An 18,509-nucleotide genomic window follows, 5' to 3' on the forward strand; every position below is an offset into this window, starting at 1 on the left:
TTATCAAAAGTTTTTGATAGACCAAAACGTTCTCAAGTGTAGCAAATTAGCTCTAAAGAAATATTAATAATCAATCATAACTTGTTATAATTGATTATGAATATTTGGATCAGTTAATAGAATGAACTTAATGTAGTAAAATTAATATTACAATCAATCCACCTGTTCGTCCCGTTAACACTCAGCGTTAATTGTTTATTCATTCTAAGAAATATTAATGTCTAAATATTAAAGACATAATGGGAAATGTCTTTCTTACTGTACAGTACTACAAAGAGCCTGTAGTCAAAATCTAAATTGTAAAATAAACTTTGTTGCAAGCCGAGAATCAGAACCAAATACGTATTGTGCACAAGTTTTATTAACTAAATCACAAACATAACTAAACTAAACACACATACATGCATAGGTAAAATGGTTAGTGACAGAAGCAGGAAATGGAACTATGGAAAAGATCCATTTAACTATGAAAAGAACCATCAGCTTATTTTCAGAGCACCTCATTAAATGTATACGGTATAAATGTATCTATTTAGGGATTTGGATGGTCCCATGAGGCTAGGGTTGCCAACCGTTCCATATAATACGGAATCGTCCCGTATTTGACACATAATAGTCTTGTTCCGTATTGAACTGATACGGAACGCACTTTGTTCCATATTTTTGAGAATCATTTCAGTGCAAATCCATGACAGACACATAGCTTCTAATATATGTCAGACTATGAACGAAGACATTTGTAGGCTATGATAAGAAAAAAACCCGACGGTGCGGTAGATACTAATTTCTCCCCCTGTTTGTCTATGATCAGCGTAGCGTTTTTAACATCTTGGAACATCATCAGAGAATGCCATTTTAATTGGTCGTTTCAGTCATTGTGAGTCACGTATCGTAGCAATGATGACGACAAGTGACAACAGCGGGAAATGTAAAAATGACTACCTCCGAGCAACCGGCGAAAAAGAAAAGAGCACAAAAATATAGAATTGAATGGGAAAATGACTACCCGTGGCTGGAATGCGTGAGGGACAATGAATACTGTTGTGTTTATTTTTCTTCAAATGCAGTCTAAGCTGATGAGTTTTGAATGTTATATGTTGTATTTGTTTAAGTTAAAAATAAAACGTATTATAAAGTAAACAAATCCATGGTTCATTGTTGGCAAAATGATCATGATAGCCTTTATATTTCACATCTATGTGGTTCAGTCTTGTATATTGATTAGGCCTACTTTTCTATTTTATAAATATATAGGCCTAATAAGTTGTATTATAATATGCTATAATGTATGAAATATATTTATCTAAATGTATCAATTAGTTTCCACAATATTCACCAGAAGTCATCATTTCAGGGGTTATTTTTCTAAATTTTCTTCCGTGGGGGCATGTCACCCCCTTTAACTTTCTAATAAGTAAGTAATCCTGAGGACCTTGATTAGCTTGTTCAGGTGTGTTTGATTAGGGTTGGAGCTAAACTCTGTAGGACATTGGCCCTCCAGGACCGAAGTTGCCCATCCCTGCCCTAGAGGAATCAGCTGAGAGAGAGTGTTAATATAAATGTTAGAATAACACTTTACAATTAAGCTACATTTGTCAACATTCATTAGGTAACCTGACCTTACAGTATTATACAATGTATTAATCTAGATCAATCAGTAATTTATATTGAAATATACTAATACATGTTTTAGCATGTTAACATTACTTTATGCAACTAATATGAACCCAAACACAAACCAAACAGTAACCAAACCAAGATGAATAAATGCTATAAATGTTGATAATTCTCTGTTGATGCATGACAGCTAATGGTTTACATGTCATTTCATTATTCTATTATTATATTATTAATCTATATTAATCTATTAGTATAGATATTAACCTATGTTAATTGTATCATTTCAGGGGTTTTTTCTTTTTCTTCAAAATAAACATTTAACATAATTATGTTCCCTGACTGTAGTTTTTTTTTTTTTTTTTACATTTTGATACTTTTTGTTTGCACATTCGGTACTGCAGAGTTTCAAGCAGTGTTTTTTAATAAAATTGTTTCAATTCACTTACATTTTGAGGCTGGTTATTTGTCACCTGTGCAGGCCAGCTGACAGTCTTGCCTGGGCCCGGGACGAGATCATCTTAGATGGCCCCCCCGCGCCCAGATCTCTCCTTTTCCCTTGCTCTTCCTCTCCTCTGCATTAACTATGTTAACAAATACAACTTTTGATTTCAATAATGTAGGCTATTAGTAGCCTGAATATTAAAATTAATATTAACAATGCTGTAGAAGTGTGGTTTATTAATAGTATGTTAACTAATGTAGTTAACTAGAGTTTAATAAATGGAACATTATTGTAAAGTGTTACCGATTTTTTTATACACCACTTCAGTGTTGGACAGATCAGTTGTTTTAACCCTTCATTAAAGTGAATGGCTCAAAGGAGTCATTCGTTTGTGTATCGGACGTGTCATTAGTGGACGTGTGGCCTACAGCATTGTGTAATTATCTCGGCAGTTTTGGACATCGCACAAGATTTGACAACATAGGTTTGATTACGTCGGATGACGACGAATGGGGTTTTGCTTAGAAAGCCTATCATCTTCGAGTATATAAAACGAGCCAATGGCAATGAAATGCCATGGGTCTGCGGAATTTGCATAGCGTATCTCCGCCCCACGCAGGGGGTATATAAGGAAGTGCGCGAGCAACATGCAGATATGTCTTCGCTGAGGAGCCGAGACTGAACTCAGGCGTTCCAGCAGTACAGCGGAAGTGGCAGGGAGACGTAACGTCTCCGTTCCCTACTCAGGGAACGAGGGTTACATACGTAACCGAGACGTTCCCTTTCGTTGTCACTCCGAGTTACGTCGGATGACGACGAATGGGGTTCCCAGTGTAATCACGCCACCTCTCGACTGTCTTCCAGTGCCCTGCGTAAGTCTGAGCTCCCTGTCGTGAGACTGGCACGGACGAAGGACTCCTACTTAACACAGGGATACCAAGGTACACTGGGAAGCATATCTCAGTGGAAATATGCAGTCATGCCCAACCCGAAGGGGGGGACTTAGAATACACATATGACCCCGAAGGGCTGCATACGGAGTAACACTGGGGTGTCCAGCCGCAGGTGGAATATTTCAACCCCAGGGGTGGCAAGGTGGCTTGCCAAGGGAAAGACACATGCTCAGAGAGGCTTACAGTGGAATACACATGTGGGGGTCGCCCAGAGGGGGAACCATGCACATGGAGGCACCTAGCCAAGCGCGAAAGCTGCCAGTGGCATAACTCTGGCGTTGACGTCGTCAGTGCTGGAGGAGACTCAGGGCTTATTAGGCTCACCTGAGGAGAATATCGCACGTATCCCGTCCGTGGAGAGGAATGGCGAGCAAGCGAAGACACCTGAGCAGAATCTAGTACCGGCTAGTTGAAGCGAGTACATGAGAAGAAACTGGCTCCACTCGGAGATTGTAGAATCTCGCGAATGTGTTGGGTGTCGCCCAGCCTGCAGCTCTGCAGATGTCTGTTAGCGAGGCGCCATGCGCTAGAGCCCAAGAGGATGCCACACTCCGAGTGGAGTGGGCCATCACACCAAGGGGGCACGGTCGACCCTGCTGCTGGTAAGCCAAAGCAATGGCGTCCACTATCCAGTGAGACAACCTTTGCTTGGAGAGAGCCTTTCCCTTCAGCTTCCCACCTTAACAGACAAAGAGCTGGTCTGAGGTCCTGAAACACTGCGTTCTGTCAACGTAAGCACGAAGGGCGCGTACTGGACAGAGCAGTGCCAAGGCTGGGTCTGCCTCCTCCAAGGGCAGCGCTTGCAGGTTCACCACCTGGTCTCGAAAGGGAGTGGTGGGAACCTTGGGCACATATCCAGGCCGGGGTCTCAGGATCACGTGAGAGTTAGCCGGTCCGAATTCCAGGCACGCTTCGTCAACCGAAAATGCCTGCAGGTCCCCTACCCTCTTGATGGAAGCCAATGCAACCAGGAGCGCTGTCTTCAATGACAGGAACTTAAGCTCCACTGATTGCAGAGGCTCAAAGGGAGCACTCTGCAGGGCAGTTAAAACCACTGAGAGGTCCCAAGACGGTACGAGGGGAGGACGAGGAGGATTCAATCTCCTGGCTCCCCTCAGGAACCTGACGATCAGGTCGTGCTTTCCTATGGACTTACCATCAACTGTGTCGTGATGTGCGGCAATGGCGGCAACATACACTTTCAGGGTGGAGGGAGACAGCCTTCGCTCCAACCCTTCTTGCAGGAAGGAAAGCACGACACTGATGGGGCATTTCGTGGGTTCAAGATTCCTAGAAGAACACCAGTTGACGAAGAGGTTCCACTTCAACGCATAGACATGTCTCGTGGACGATGCTCTAGCGGAAGTGATGGTAGCCACCACTGCTGGTGGTAGGGTACTCAAACCTACCTCGTCCCGTCCAGGAGCCACACGTGGAGGTTCCATAGATCGGGACGAGGGTGCCATAAGGTGCCCCGTCCCTGAGAAAGCAGGTCCTTCCTCAGGGGAATAGGCCAGGGAGGTGCTGTCGCGAGGAGTACTAGTTCTGGGAACCAGGTGCGGTTGTGCCAATACGGGGCAACCAAAATTACCTGCTCCTCGTCCTCCCTGATCTTGCGCAAGGTCTGCGCAAGAAGGCTCACTGGGGGAAACGCATACTTGCGGAGGCCCCGCGGCCAGCTGTGCGCCAGTGCATCCGTGCCGAGCGTGCCCTCGGACAGGGAATAGAACAGGTCGCAGTGGGACGAGTCGTGGGAGGCAAACAGATCTACCTGAGCGTCCCCGAACTGATCCCAAATCAGCTGGACCGACTGGGGATAGAGTCGCCATTCTCCAGCGAGAGGCCGAACTCGAGACAGCTCGTCGGCCGCCTGGTTCAGGTGTCCCGGGATATAAATGGCTCGAAGCGACCTCAGATGCTTCTGACTCCATATGAGGAGGTGGCGGGCGAGTTGCGACATACGGCGGGAGCGTAGACCACCCTGACGGTTGATGTACGCTACTGTGGCGGTATTGTCTGATCGGACTAGTACGTGTTGACCCTTGAGCAACGCCCGAAAGCGGTGCAGGGCAAGGCGTACGGCCAGCAACTCGAGGCAATTGACATGCCAAAGGCGCTGGGGTCCTGTCCAGGAGCCCGCGGCAGCATGTCCATTGCACATGGCACCCCAGCCCATGGCGGAGGCATCTGTTGATACAACAACATGCCTGGAAGCTCGTTCTAAGGGAACTCCGGCCCGTAGAAAATTGAGGTTCGACCACGGGGGGAAGGTCTGACGGCAGGTCGGAGTCACTGGGACTCGGAGCGTGCCGTGTTGCCATGCCCACCTCGGGACTCGATCGCGAAGCCAAAGCTGAAGCGGTCTCATATGAAGCAAACCGAGCGGCGTTACTGCGGCTGCGGATGCCATATGCCCCAGGAGCCTCTGAAAGAGTTTCAGTGGGACCGCACTCTTGCCCTCGAACTGACGAAGACAAGTCAGCAGTGACTGCGCGCGCTCACTCGTAAGCTGCGCACACATGGCGACCGAGTCGATTTCCATACCGAGAAAAGAGATCCTCTGCACTGGGCAGAGTTTGCTCTTCTCCCAGTTGACCCGAAGGCCCAGACGAGCTAGGTGCCGGAGCACAAGGTCCCTGTGTTCACAAACCTGGTCTCGAGAGTGAGCTAGAATCAGCCAGTCGTCGAGATAGTTCAGGATGCGAACCCCGTGTTCTCGTAGGGGAACAAGGGCTGCCTCGACGACCTTCGTGAAGACGCGAGGAGACAGGGCTAGCCCGAAAGGGAGAACCGCGTACTGGTATGCCTGCCCCTCGAAAGCAAACCGAAGAAACGGTCTGTGTCGAGGAAGAATGGAGACATGGAAGTAGGCGTCCTTCAGGTCGATCGCTGCAAACCAATCCTGTGGCCGTACGCATTCGAAAAGGCGTTTGGCCGTGAGCATCTTGAACGGCAGCCTGTGAAGGGAGCGATTCAAGACGCGCAGGTCCAGGATAGGTCGTAACCCACCGGATTTCTTCGGTACAATGAAGTAAGGGCTGTAGAAGCCGGACCTCATTTCGGCTGGAGGGACAGTCTCGATCGCACCCTTCGCCAGTAGGGTGGCGACCTCCGCTCTCATGACAGGGGCATTGCCACCGACCATTGTGAAGCGGACTCCCCTGAAGCGGGGAGGAGACCGCGCGAACTGAATCGCGTAGCCGAGCCTGATGGTCCTCGCGACCCAGCGGGACAGACCGGGAAGCTCTAACCAGGCTCCCAGAAACTGAACCAGCGGGGTCATACGGACCACAGACGTACCGTCGGTGGTGCAGCGAGGCGGAATGACCGGCCCAGGCGTGGGTGGCATAGCGGCCCGGTGCGGGGGCACGGTCATTAACCGCGTCCTGCCAGAGGAGGCTAGGGGAGGACCAGCGCCCCACGGGGGCGTGCTCTGGCAGGGGTCTGGCGACAGAGGGGGATGAGAGTGGCGGGGCTCGTGAGCGGCGCGCACTGTCATCCGAGAACTCTGTGTGCTCAGAGATGGGGGTGTGAGTTCTTTCTTTAACCATTTTAGGGTGCTGCCCGTCGTGGGACGAGCAGCGGGAATGGGATAACCAAGGATTCTCCCCCGGCCCTCCACCGGGGGAAGGAGCGGCCCTGCTACCGTCTCCTGAAAAGAACTCAGTGCCATCTCTGAGCAGCCCGTCTCAGGAGCGCCGCTTGGCCTGGCGTTTAGCGGGGCGCAGGGCGGGAGAGGGCTGTGGAGCATGGCCGTCAGCTCGGGATCAGACTCGGGCAATGCTGGGACACCCGAGGGTGGCAGCACAGCCGAATCGTCACTTCCCAAGGACTCCTGCCCACCTTGTGATGCAGCAATCGACATACGGTCCTCCTCTGGAGCGCCAAATGAGACATGCGGCAAGTCAGAGGACTGTACTGCAGGCTCATTTGAAACACTTGCGGGTTGCACGGCGCTAGAGGACGGTGTGGAGCGTGGAATAGTCGGCGCTTTGTTCCACACCGTAACCCTCAGGTCACCCTGGCCGCCAGCCGAAGTACCAGCTCTCGTGGAGCTCGTAGATCGGGGTGCGGGTGAGGGGACTCTACCACGAAGGTCATTGAGTCTCGACCGCAACCGTGCGATGGGCATGTTCCCGCAATGGGAACATGACTCATCCACAAACGCTGCCTTAGTGTGTTCAACACCCAGACACACAAGACAGCGATTGTGCCCATCAGAGTCAGACACATACAGACCGCAACCAGAAATACACGGGCGAGGCATCTTTAAAAAGACGTGCCGCGTGCAATGCTCTTTTGTGAAAGGAGATTTCTCCACAAATGTTGAAGCGACCAGGGAGATGAACACACAAACTCTGGCAAATCACTGCACAGATAAGCAGGGAATGTGCACTCGCTGGAACTCGCTGTCACACCAACACTTGGAGAGAGGCTCGTCTCGAAGAGAATGAAGAGATGAACTCAGAATTGGCTGTGGAGTGAAGAATCAACTTGGCTCCGAAGCGAAAACATATCTGCATGTTGCTCGCGCACTTCCTTATATACCCCCTGCATGGGGCGGAGATACGCTATGCAAATTCCGCAGACCCATGGCATTTCATTGCCATTGGCTCGTTTTATATACTCGAAGATGATAGGCTTTCTAAGCGAAACCCCATTCGTCGTCATCCGACGTAACTCGGAGTGACAACGAAAGGGAACACTTCATCACTGGATAGGTTTTTTCGTTTACTGAACCTGTGGTTAATGTCAGCTGAATGGGCGGAACGCTTTTTAGAGAAGATAAGGCAACGTTTTTTTTTTTTTTTTTTTTTAGCACAATTCACACCCCGCGGTAATTCAGGAGGAAAAATCCCCAAATGCTCCACGTGAAACCTTTTACTATCGTGTTAATTGATTTTGATTAATATGCGCGAGGGAGAGAGAGCAAGACGTGTTGTTGGAAGACGTGAGAGTGCGCGCGCGCGGCCGGGGCGCAGTCATTCACTCACCGATCAAAGAAGGCTTTGGCGGGACAAACATTTTAGCTTTGGCGGCCGCCAAACAAATGTCAATGCAAGAAAACCCCTGACAGGCTCGTAAACGTTGGCTGCGCTGTTTCTTACCTTGCTCTACGCTGACTTTACTCGTTCCAGCTTCACCGTCACCGCTTTTTTTAAATATTTGTTTAGAAAATCTCTAAGGCCTCCATTTTCTTGACCACTATTTCAAGGACAATTAGGAAGAAAACTAATTAAAAGCTTTTATGTAATTCAAATATTACATATTTTTTCTACAAATAGACCTATTTAAACAAATTTTTTTTATTATTCCATAATTTAATGAGGGCCCAGTTAGATTACCATGCCTTACCATGCGATGACGAAGGATTTATCATTTTTAAACAGCGCTGTCAGTGAGAGAATTAAATAAGATATTTCAGAAATATAAACATTTTACTCAAGATGCCTTCAAAGAAGTTACCAATGATGAGCAAACAATGTCTAAAGATTGATATCCAATGTTTATATATATATATATATATATATATATATATAGGATATATATATATATATATATATATACACAGTACAGGTCAAAAGTTTGGACACATTACCATTTTTAAAGGGGTCATATAATGGTACATGCACTTTTACAAGTTGATTGTACTGAAATGTGTGTTCGTAGTGCCTGTACACAACCATCATAAAATTATAAAAATCCATCCAGTGTTTTTTTTTTAATCTTCTTATATGTTTTCCCCTCTCTCAAATCAAGCTGTTCGATTTTGGCCCTGTCCCAAATCGCGCACTTCATGTGGACTTTCGGTCTCGTGGACTTGAATTGCGCGTGCTCGCCGAGTCTACGAGTCCGTAGGCCGTCCCATTCAGCATTTTACCGCTCTGAAGTGTGCTCAGCAGCGCCCCCTTTGTACCCTTGAAGCGGTCTTCCGCGAAGCCCGCATAGAAGCAGGCTCCACGCACTTTAACTTCCCAGGAATCCTTGCGAAAGGCCAATCAGACAACAGATGGGAGGAGATTTCACTCACGGATAATTGTTGACATGGCTGAGAAGAAAATATTACGGGTTTTATGACCTAAATGTACATTTTACCAGTTGTTACCTACAGTTTATACAAACATTATGGTCATCGACCAGTGGTTGATGTCTCAAACATAATAATAGCGTGTTTAATAATACGATCGTGTTATGATTCATTAAATAAATAGTACCGAATGTCAGGGCTTTACTGAGTCATATGTAAACATAGTATGAATATTGAAACCTGTAAATTGAAAAAATTATGTTTAAATTATGTTTTAAAATTGTAATCTTAGTTCAAATGGAACATTATGTAGCCTATTATTATGTACAACTGTAAACATCATTTAAATAAGCATGATATATCTATTGTTTAATGCCCAGGTGATATGCACAATATCAAAATATAGAACTGTAAAATTAGGATGTGTAGTTGACATGCAAATAAGACATCGGAGCGCAAAAATGTGATTTCTCCTGTCCAACAACAACAAGGCAGTTATTTCTGGAGTGCCGATCGAGTCTGTCCCAAAAATACCTCTCAATGCGCCCTCGTGGACTCGCGCCAAGGGCCCTATAGGTCTGCACTACATGACGTCACCAAAGTGTGGACTCTGAGGAAGTCCACAAGTCCGGAGTGTGCCATTTGGGACAGGGCCTTTGTGACATCACAAAATCGACGCCCCTCCTACGATGGTTGATTGACAGCAGCGTTTCAACACAGCCCCGCCCTCGTGAGCGAGCTGTCAATCATAGCACGCGCCAACGCGCGTTCATTGTTGATATGCTGGAGGAGCACTGTCTATGAGCAGAATGGCGTCAAGGCGATTGTGGTGTTCTGTTCTTGGGTGTAATGAGGAACACAGCAGTCATTTTGATGTTCCTGAATCCGAACCGCTGAAGACGCAGTGGCTGAGTTTTGTTTTCGAAGGGAATATTCCCCATGATCAACGTCAATGCTTTCATGTTTGCGCGAATCATTTCACCAGACTGCTTTATAAACGAGGGTCGGTATAAAGCTGTTTTTGCTAAGAAGCTGCTCCTGAAAAAAGGATCAGTACCAACTATTCGTGTTCCTACTGCACCTCCAGAAGAACTGAAGTGAGTGTAACGTTTTATTAACCTTTATATTAATCTTTATATTAATCTTTGCAAATTGCTTGCACGCTTCACGGTGAATGCGGCTATTTTTACACTCAGGGTACATTACGGCATGTTTTCTATGTATGACGTTCTCAATATAATTCATAATCCCACGTTTATAATGAACAATGCGTTATGGTTATTGTGTTATTGTGTTACGTGTATGCACAGAACAGAGGGACGGGGTGAGCAAAGCTCATTATCATTTAAAGACACATGCACTGAAACGGCGTGCTGAAAACAGAGCTGTTTTTGACCAGGTAAAATTAGCGTTTTCTTACAAGACTAATGAGAATTTTTAATTAAAGTATATTACAAACTTTTAATTTAGACCCTAAAGAATCATAATAACTTGTACAAAAATGACATTATATGACCCCTTTAATGTTTTTGAAAGAAGTTTCTTCTGCTCATCAAGCCTGCATTTATTTGATCAAAAATACAGAAAAAAATGTAATATTGTGATATATTATTACAATTTAAAATAATTGGTTTTCAATTTATTATACTTTAAATGATCATTTATTTCTGTGATCAAAGCTGAATTTTCAGGATCATTACTCCAGTCTATCACATGATCCTTTAGAAATCATTCTAATATGATGATTCATTATCAAAGTTGGAAACAGTTCTGCTGCTTAATATTTTTTCATAACCTGTGATACTTTTTTAGGATACTTTGATGAATAAAAAGTAAAAAAAAAATAAATAAATAAAAGTAAATAAATAAAAAGAAGCAAATGTTTTAAAAATAGAAATCTTTTGTAACAACAATATACACTACTGGTCAGTAATTTGGGGTCAGTAATTTTTTTTCTTTCTTTTTTTTTTTAAATAAACCAATACTTTTATTCAGCAAGGATGTGTTAAATTGATAAAAAGTGATAGTAAAGAAGATTTATATTATTAGAAAATATTTTTTTTTATTTTGAATAAATGCAGTTCTTTTTAACCTTTTATTCATCAAATATATTAGGCAGCAGAACTGTTTCCAACACTCATAATAAATCAGAATATTAGAATGATTTCTAAAGGATCATGTGATAGACTGGATGTCACATGTGACACTGAAGACTGGAGTAATGATGCTGAAAATTCAGCTTTGCATCACAGAAATAAATGATAATTTAAAGCATAATAAATTGAAAACCAATTATTTTTTATAAATTGTAATAATATATCACAATATTAAAAAAAAATTCTGTATTTTTGATCAAATAAACACAGCCTTGATAAGCATTAGAGACTTCTTTCAAAAATATAAAAAAACTTAATGTTTCCAAACTTTTGACCTGTACTGTATATATATATATACAGTGAGGAAAATAAGTATTTGAACACCCTGCTATTTTGCAAGTTCTCCCACTTAGAAATCATGGAGGGGTCTGAAATTGTCATCGTAGGTGCATGTCCACTGTGAGAGACATAATCTAAAAAAAAAAAAATCCAGAAATCACAATGTATGATTTTTTAACTATTTATTTGTAAATAGCAATATCAACACTAACAATGTGCAATATTTGTATTCATCTTTGTTTAAGTTAGTTAGTAAAAATCGAATTGTTAAAAGTTTGTTCGCATTGTATTAACCAATGTTAACTTTGGATTTTAAAAATGTATTAGCGAATGTAGAAATTTGCATTAAGATTAATAAATGCTGTGGAATTATTGTTCATTCATTGTTCATATTAACTAATGAAACCTTATTGTATAGTTTATATTATTTATATACCATTATAGTTTTTATTGATATTTTGAATTAGCTTTTATCTTTATATTTTCAGTTTTCATTTAAAATTGTAAAAAGTCATATTATATGCTTTTGTCATTTTTTATTAGTTTTAGATTTTTTTTTATTAATATTACTATTTAGATTAATTTATTTTCAGTTCAGTTTTAGTTTTTATTAATTTCCAATTAATACTTTAACTTATTTTACTTGGTTTCCAAGGCAACATTTGTAATTTTAGTCTAGTTTTTCATCAAATATTTTAATTTTATTTCAGCCTTATTTCAGATTAACATAAATATTAATCGTTTCATTTGATGGGTACAGCATTTTAAAATGAATTAAATTGCATTTTTAATTACAATTCAATTCCTAAATTTTAAAGGTAACAAAACTGGAGCAAAATCTGAATTTTAAGAAGCAGAATTTAAATGAAATGACATAAACATGAATGAATATAATTGCTGTTTTTTTAAGTTGGTATGAAATAAAAATGTCTAAATGCATGTTATTGATTTGATTGTGAACAATTTGTCCATAGATATATAAAAAAATTTTGACCCAATAATGTTTAATCAAAATGTCATACTCAATCACTTAAACCCCGCCCCTTTCTTATGAGTGCCACGCCCACATCTCAACACCCAATCAACGACTGATGCGCAGAACAAGTCCCGCCCAACATATTTTTCATTTTTGATAATCCGCTACACTTGAATGTACTTCACAATGCAGAAGAAAAGATCTGAAGTCGCTACTTCCATTTTATCACAATGTTTGAAATAATAATAATAATTCTGGACAGTTTTCTGGTGCTTGACTTTACAGTATTTCAATAAGATGTAATAATGTATTAATAACTAATTACATTTATTAAGGAATAATGTTTTAATGTTACTTTAAAACTAAGTGTTGCTCCTTAACACCAGGATATTTGGAGGTTAAACAAACGAACTACAGCTAAATATAACATTGTAACATATATATGTAAGGAATAATTGACGACAGGCTGTTGAATTATTAGAAAAATAATGCACACCCGAGGTGGTAATGTGGTCACGACGCGAAGCGGAGAAAACGTGCTGTAGTCCAAACAAGCCATTCGTTGTAATTCTGTTAAATAAAATATCTCCCTCTGAAGTGGACTTTGAGTTTTGTAACCTTGTAGATCTGTTTATGCTCAAACAGCATTACACACTAAAGAGAGTTGAAAAAGTGAAAAGCATAATAGGTATTCTAGCTGCATTAAAGATATTATTTTTGAGCAGCTAGTATTACCCCCTGGGCTTCAGCTCGTGGCCGTCCGTGCATTAATGCTCTCCTAGACAGAAATAACAAGTTTGTGCTGGTGGAGCATTTTGCCCTCTCAGCCAACATTGTTGTTTAGCATTGTTGCCTTGTCACATCACTTGAATTAATCAAATAAAATTTTGAGCTCATTTTAAAAAGCATAAAAGCTTTTTTTCTTAACAATAAACTTTAGACTATTTATAATGTTTTAATAAAAAACATTTTTAAAGAATGATTTTGGCACAACGGCTCCGCACAGAAGAGGGCGCCATTGTGCCGCTGCATCTCCTGCAAACAACATGTTTGAGTACCTGATTAAAACAATGTGTATTGAGGAAAAAAACACTATAGATTTTTAAAGGAACTAGTTGCTTTATAAATGCCATAACCATTTTTGGATACATTAATATTTTTTAATGATGTATTTTGAAATGGAATTTGGTAAAATTGTGGTTTTGTTACTTTTTGTGCCATTATATATAATTTAGAAGCAGCACAATGCCTGTTGAACTTTACAGTCCTATTGTTATGTATTACATGTTTAGGATTAGTCTTTTTTATTACCTCACTGTGACTGTTAGTAAATTCACTTATATTTTAGTGTTGATGTTACGTCCAGTGTTATCATATGTCTGGGGTTGTTGTTTCTCTAATTTCTTCCCCTTCATTATTTTAGAACTTATTTAATAGAGTATGATAATGCAATAATGTCGCACATATTTGACTGTCTGTGTTTTAGTTACAGGTTTTAGACTTTAGTCTGACCTTCTCTGGATCAGCTGATGGAGAATAAAGAGCCTCTACAGACACAATCACATTCAACAGAATCAACAGACACAAACCCACAGTGATCATCACACACACATGAGTGTATAACTTACAGAATGATAAGAACGGGGAAGAGAAAAGATCAGGTGAGACTTGTAACGGTCACCAGCTGGAGTGCCCTTGAAGGCCACCAGAGGGCACTCCACAACAGACTATTGTCATTCCCTCACAAACTACATTTCCCAGAACTCTCTGCCTGGACTCATCATCCCTGATTGCATCCACCTGTGTCTCATTACCTTGTTTAACTCGCCCTATTATAGCCTGGTTTTCACATTCATTCCCTGCGAAGTCTTGTACGTGTAACACTGCATTCCTGAGCGTTTCCACTGTTTTAAATGTTCCTGGTTTTCCCGTTCCTGTCTCACCCTCTGGATTTGTTTGTTTGATTGGACTGATTTACTGTGCTCTGACCTTTTGCCTGTCTTTTACTACAGTTGTGGATTACCCTTTCATTAAAACACTGCATTTGGATCCTCAACCTTCGTGTCTCGGAGCAGTTTGTTACATCACGTGATATACATGTGCCACACTGATTTGTCAATTGTGTATAGAACACTAGTTTAGCGACACGTGAGATTCTTTGTATTTTCTGGTTTGTAGTAAGAGTTTATTTAGGGCGTCTTTGACGCTGAAGATCTTTTGTTTTAATTTTGGGTTTTTGGTGAATGTTGATTTTAGTTAGATTAGAAATTGATTTTGTTTATATATAGTAAGATTGGTTTGTTTTGTTTCTTTCTTTGATTCTTTTTATGTGAAATGAGTCATTGTAGGCCGTATATTGCATCAACTGTGTTTGTTTGGTGCTACCCGAAATCTATGCATTCACCACAGACTTTACACCAGCATCAACTCTTCTTCGTTTGGATCACCCTTGTGGATTATATTTTTTCCCCTTTTTTTCAACTTTTTCAACTATTTTTGTCTGAGTGAGTTATTCGCTGCGACGAGACTGTGGTCGCGACTGAACTGACTTTGAACTGATCTTTGGATTACAGGGGTTACAGGTTCCTTATATTCATTACACTACATTATCTATATTCCCATATTATCAGTTTGTGTTTCTGTGTGGACATTTTATGGACTAAGTTGATAGTGAAGGACTCTTTGGAGCTGTTGTTTGGTGATTGTGGCGTAGGCCTATTGTTGATTTCTGGTGTGGTTGTATTTTTAATAAAAAATAAAAAAAATTGGTATGCATTTGTTCTGAACTGTTGTTTTGCAAATATACTTGGATGTGGTTCCCCCTTATTTATTGTGTTTCAGTTTGTCTTTAATTTGAAGTGTTACAACGGAAAGCTGGAAATTTCCATCAATGGCGGGGAAAGAGTTAATAGAGAGTCATGAACAAATATTACAATAATATATTACCACAAATTAAAGATGTAAAAGTAATGTGAGTTGGTATTAGTAATAGAATAGAACAGAGATAATAGAATTGAGACAAGCATTACAGTTTTTCTCGATTGCTTAAACACTATAACCAGGCTTTTGAACTAAAATTTCAAAACCATAATGCCATTTATCAAAAAGCACACCCATTTCCCTAAACTATAAACACTATTCCCTGTTTTGACACATGAGTCAGATTTGTTGAACTGTCACTGCAAAACTCTACACACAAATCCCTTCATTTCTCATTGCCTAGACCATCTTGTCATGTATAAAGCACTAGCATTCAATATTGTTCACTCAAGTCAGCACAGCTTCAGCTCAGTTAGCACACAATTACCTAGGTGGTAACACTAAGAGTCAAAATTGAACACACATCAATCAGAACCTTCAATAGAGAGATAAAGGGCCCAAATCAGTTTATTGAGTTTTGGAACAATGGATCCAGAAAGACATGAAGGAAGAGATCGAGGAGGAGGAGGAGGAGGAGGAGGAGGAATGGCAAGAAGACAAGCAGTCTCAGATGAAATTCAAGCCACTCTAGTTGCCCATGTCTTTATCAATGGTATGACTATGAGGGAGGCTGGGCTACGAGTAAGGCCAAATTTTAGTCGCTTTACCGTCGCCTCGAGAACCTTCATGGAGGTGTGGTGACAAACACAATTCTATCACTGAATAAAAGACAAACATTTCCAATAGTCTTTGATGAGGTGTATTTTCTTGCAAGAAAAGGCCAACAGTCGTACAGTCACACAGAGCGGCACAGAGTGTGACAGTGAAGGGAGGGCATCCTTTCTCCTTTATAGTCTTGACTCCCAGAATGTTATCTTTCTATCTAGGCCAATGATGGTATTTCAACCATATGTGGAACATTCTTAGACGTGTTCATCATATTGTCTCCTTGAGTGGAGGCCCTCCTGTCACGACTAACACTCTTTACCAGTCCAATACAATTCCATATTAGAATAAGGTTTGTGTGTGCTCTTTTACTGCCATATGATGGTCACACGCATCTTACTGTAAGTAAATAAAAAAAATTAGAGGAGAGAGTAAAAATATATATATATATATATATTTTGTTGTTGTTGTGTGTGTGCTTGGGAACCACAAGCAACATAACTTACCAGTTTTGAAAAGGTTGTTTTGAATTTATTGCACCAGTGTGTTAGACTATGTTGTAGTGTGTGTGATTTTGAGGGCTTGTGTGTCCTGTCTAAGGGCAAAGTTCGGTTTTTCATCAAGAGTGAATAGTTTTGAGTGTAGAGCTTCATTTTGACATGAAAATAGGATGTTTGGGGAATTGGGTGAGACGTTATGGATTTGTGTTTACAGTTTTGAGAATACGAGGAATAGTTTCAAGAAATGTGTTTAAGCAATCGAGAAAAACTGAAAAACGAATACAGTTAATCATTCATATAGAAGATTTAATGTGGAGTTGGCAATAGATTAAAGACAGCATATGGAATGTATATTCTGCAATTCTAAATGAAAATGAAAACATGATTAACCATTTTATTACTGAAAGGTGTCCATAGATTATGAATTTTCATTTAACATTTAAAAGTGGCGATGCATCATTGCTTTTAAATAAAAAAGAAATAAAAGACAATAGATGATTTAATTGTGAATGTTACTATAATCAAAGGCATTTGAATATGTTTGGTGGGCTGTTACTCACATTAAATCATTAAATAAATATTATATATGTAGATGTTTGTAGTAGAGCGTTTGAAGTATAAATGTCACTTCTGTAGAAACAAAAGTCAAGTCACCTTTATTTATATAGCGCTTTTTACAATACAGATGTTTTCAAAGCAGCTTTACAGTGATAACAGGAAAATAATGCAACAAAGTTTGTTCCTGCTGTACAACAGATCTAGAAGAAAATACTGTCATAGTCCAGCTTAAGTTCAGTAAGTTCAGTGTTGATTCATTTCTGTTGTAAAAAATTATTACTTTAGTTCATTTATCTATACAGCCGCTCTTGAGAAAACCGTGATGTCATCGTCCAGCTCAGTTCAGTACTCATATAATGGTGTCAATGCAGATCAATAATATTGTTGAATATTAAGTGTCTTTAACTAAGCAAGCCAGAGGCGACAGTGGCAGGAACTCAAACTCCATCAGTGACAGAATGGAGAAGAAAACTTTGGCAGAAACCAGACTCAGTCTCTCAGTTCTCCTCTGACCAACGAGCAAACAGTGTATGATTATGATTCAGGCATTACAGGTCAGAGGTCAGATTGGATCCGAACATTCAGAATATTTATGCAGTTTCATCTGGTTGAAGGTTTCCTGGTTTGACTTTGGATGAAGGATTGGATCATTCTGTAAAGTTACACACACACATGTGTGTGTGATGATCACTGTGGGTTTGTGTCTGTTGATTCTGTTGAATGTGATTGTGTCTGTAGAGGCTCTTTATTCTCCATCAGCTGATCCAGAGAAGGTCAGAAGGTTTATCTAAACCTGTAAGTAAAACACAGACAGTCAAACATGTGTGACATTATTGCATTATCCACTTTAGAGCAACTAAAAGAAACTACTTGGATGATTAAGTGAGAGATTATAATATAATACTGTGATACATGATTGTTAAAGGGCACCTATTATGCAAAATTCACTTTTACATGGTGTTTGAACATAAATGTGTGTTGGCAGTGTGTGAGCAAAACCACCCTAGAATGATAAAAATCCACCCAGTGTTTTTTTTTACAATCTCAATAAATCATAAGCACTGTCTCAGAACGAGCTGTTCTAAGATTCTATGCAGTGTAACGTAGAATTGCACAGGCCCCTCCCACGACTGTTGATTGACAGACTGCAGTTTGAGCATAGACCCGCCCTGAGTGAGCTGGACACAGGCCGCCATTGCTCCGACGCCAGAGCAGCTGTAGACAAGAATGTCTCCTAAGCATTGAGGTGTTTTGTTGTTGGATGTAAGAATGAACATAGCAGTCTTCATTTAGTCCAGTTGTTACTCGAGGATGGATCTGTACAACTGCTCTCGTGATCCAGCTTACAGTCTCCGGAGGAGCGGCAGGACTAACATTACTGGCAGAAATGAAAGTCAGAGCGCGCACTTTAT

This window comes from Abramis brama (genome assembly GCF_963993115.1).
Source record: "Abramis brama genome assembly, chromosome: 12".
Classification (NCBI taxonomy): Eukaryota; Metazoa; Chordata; class Actinopteri; order Cypriniformes; family Leuciscidae; genus Abramis; species Abramis brama.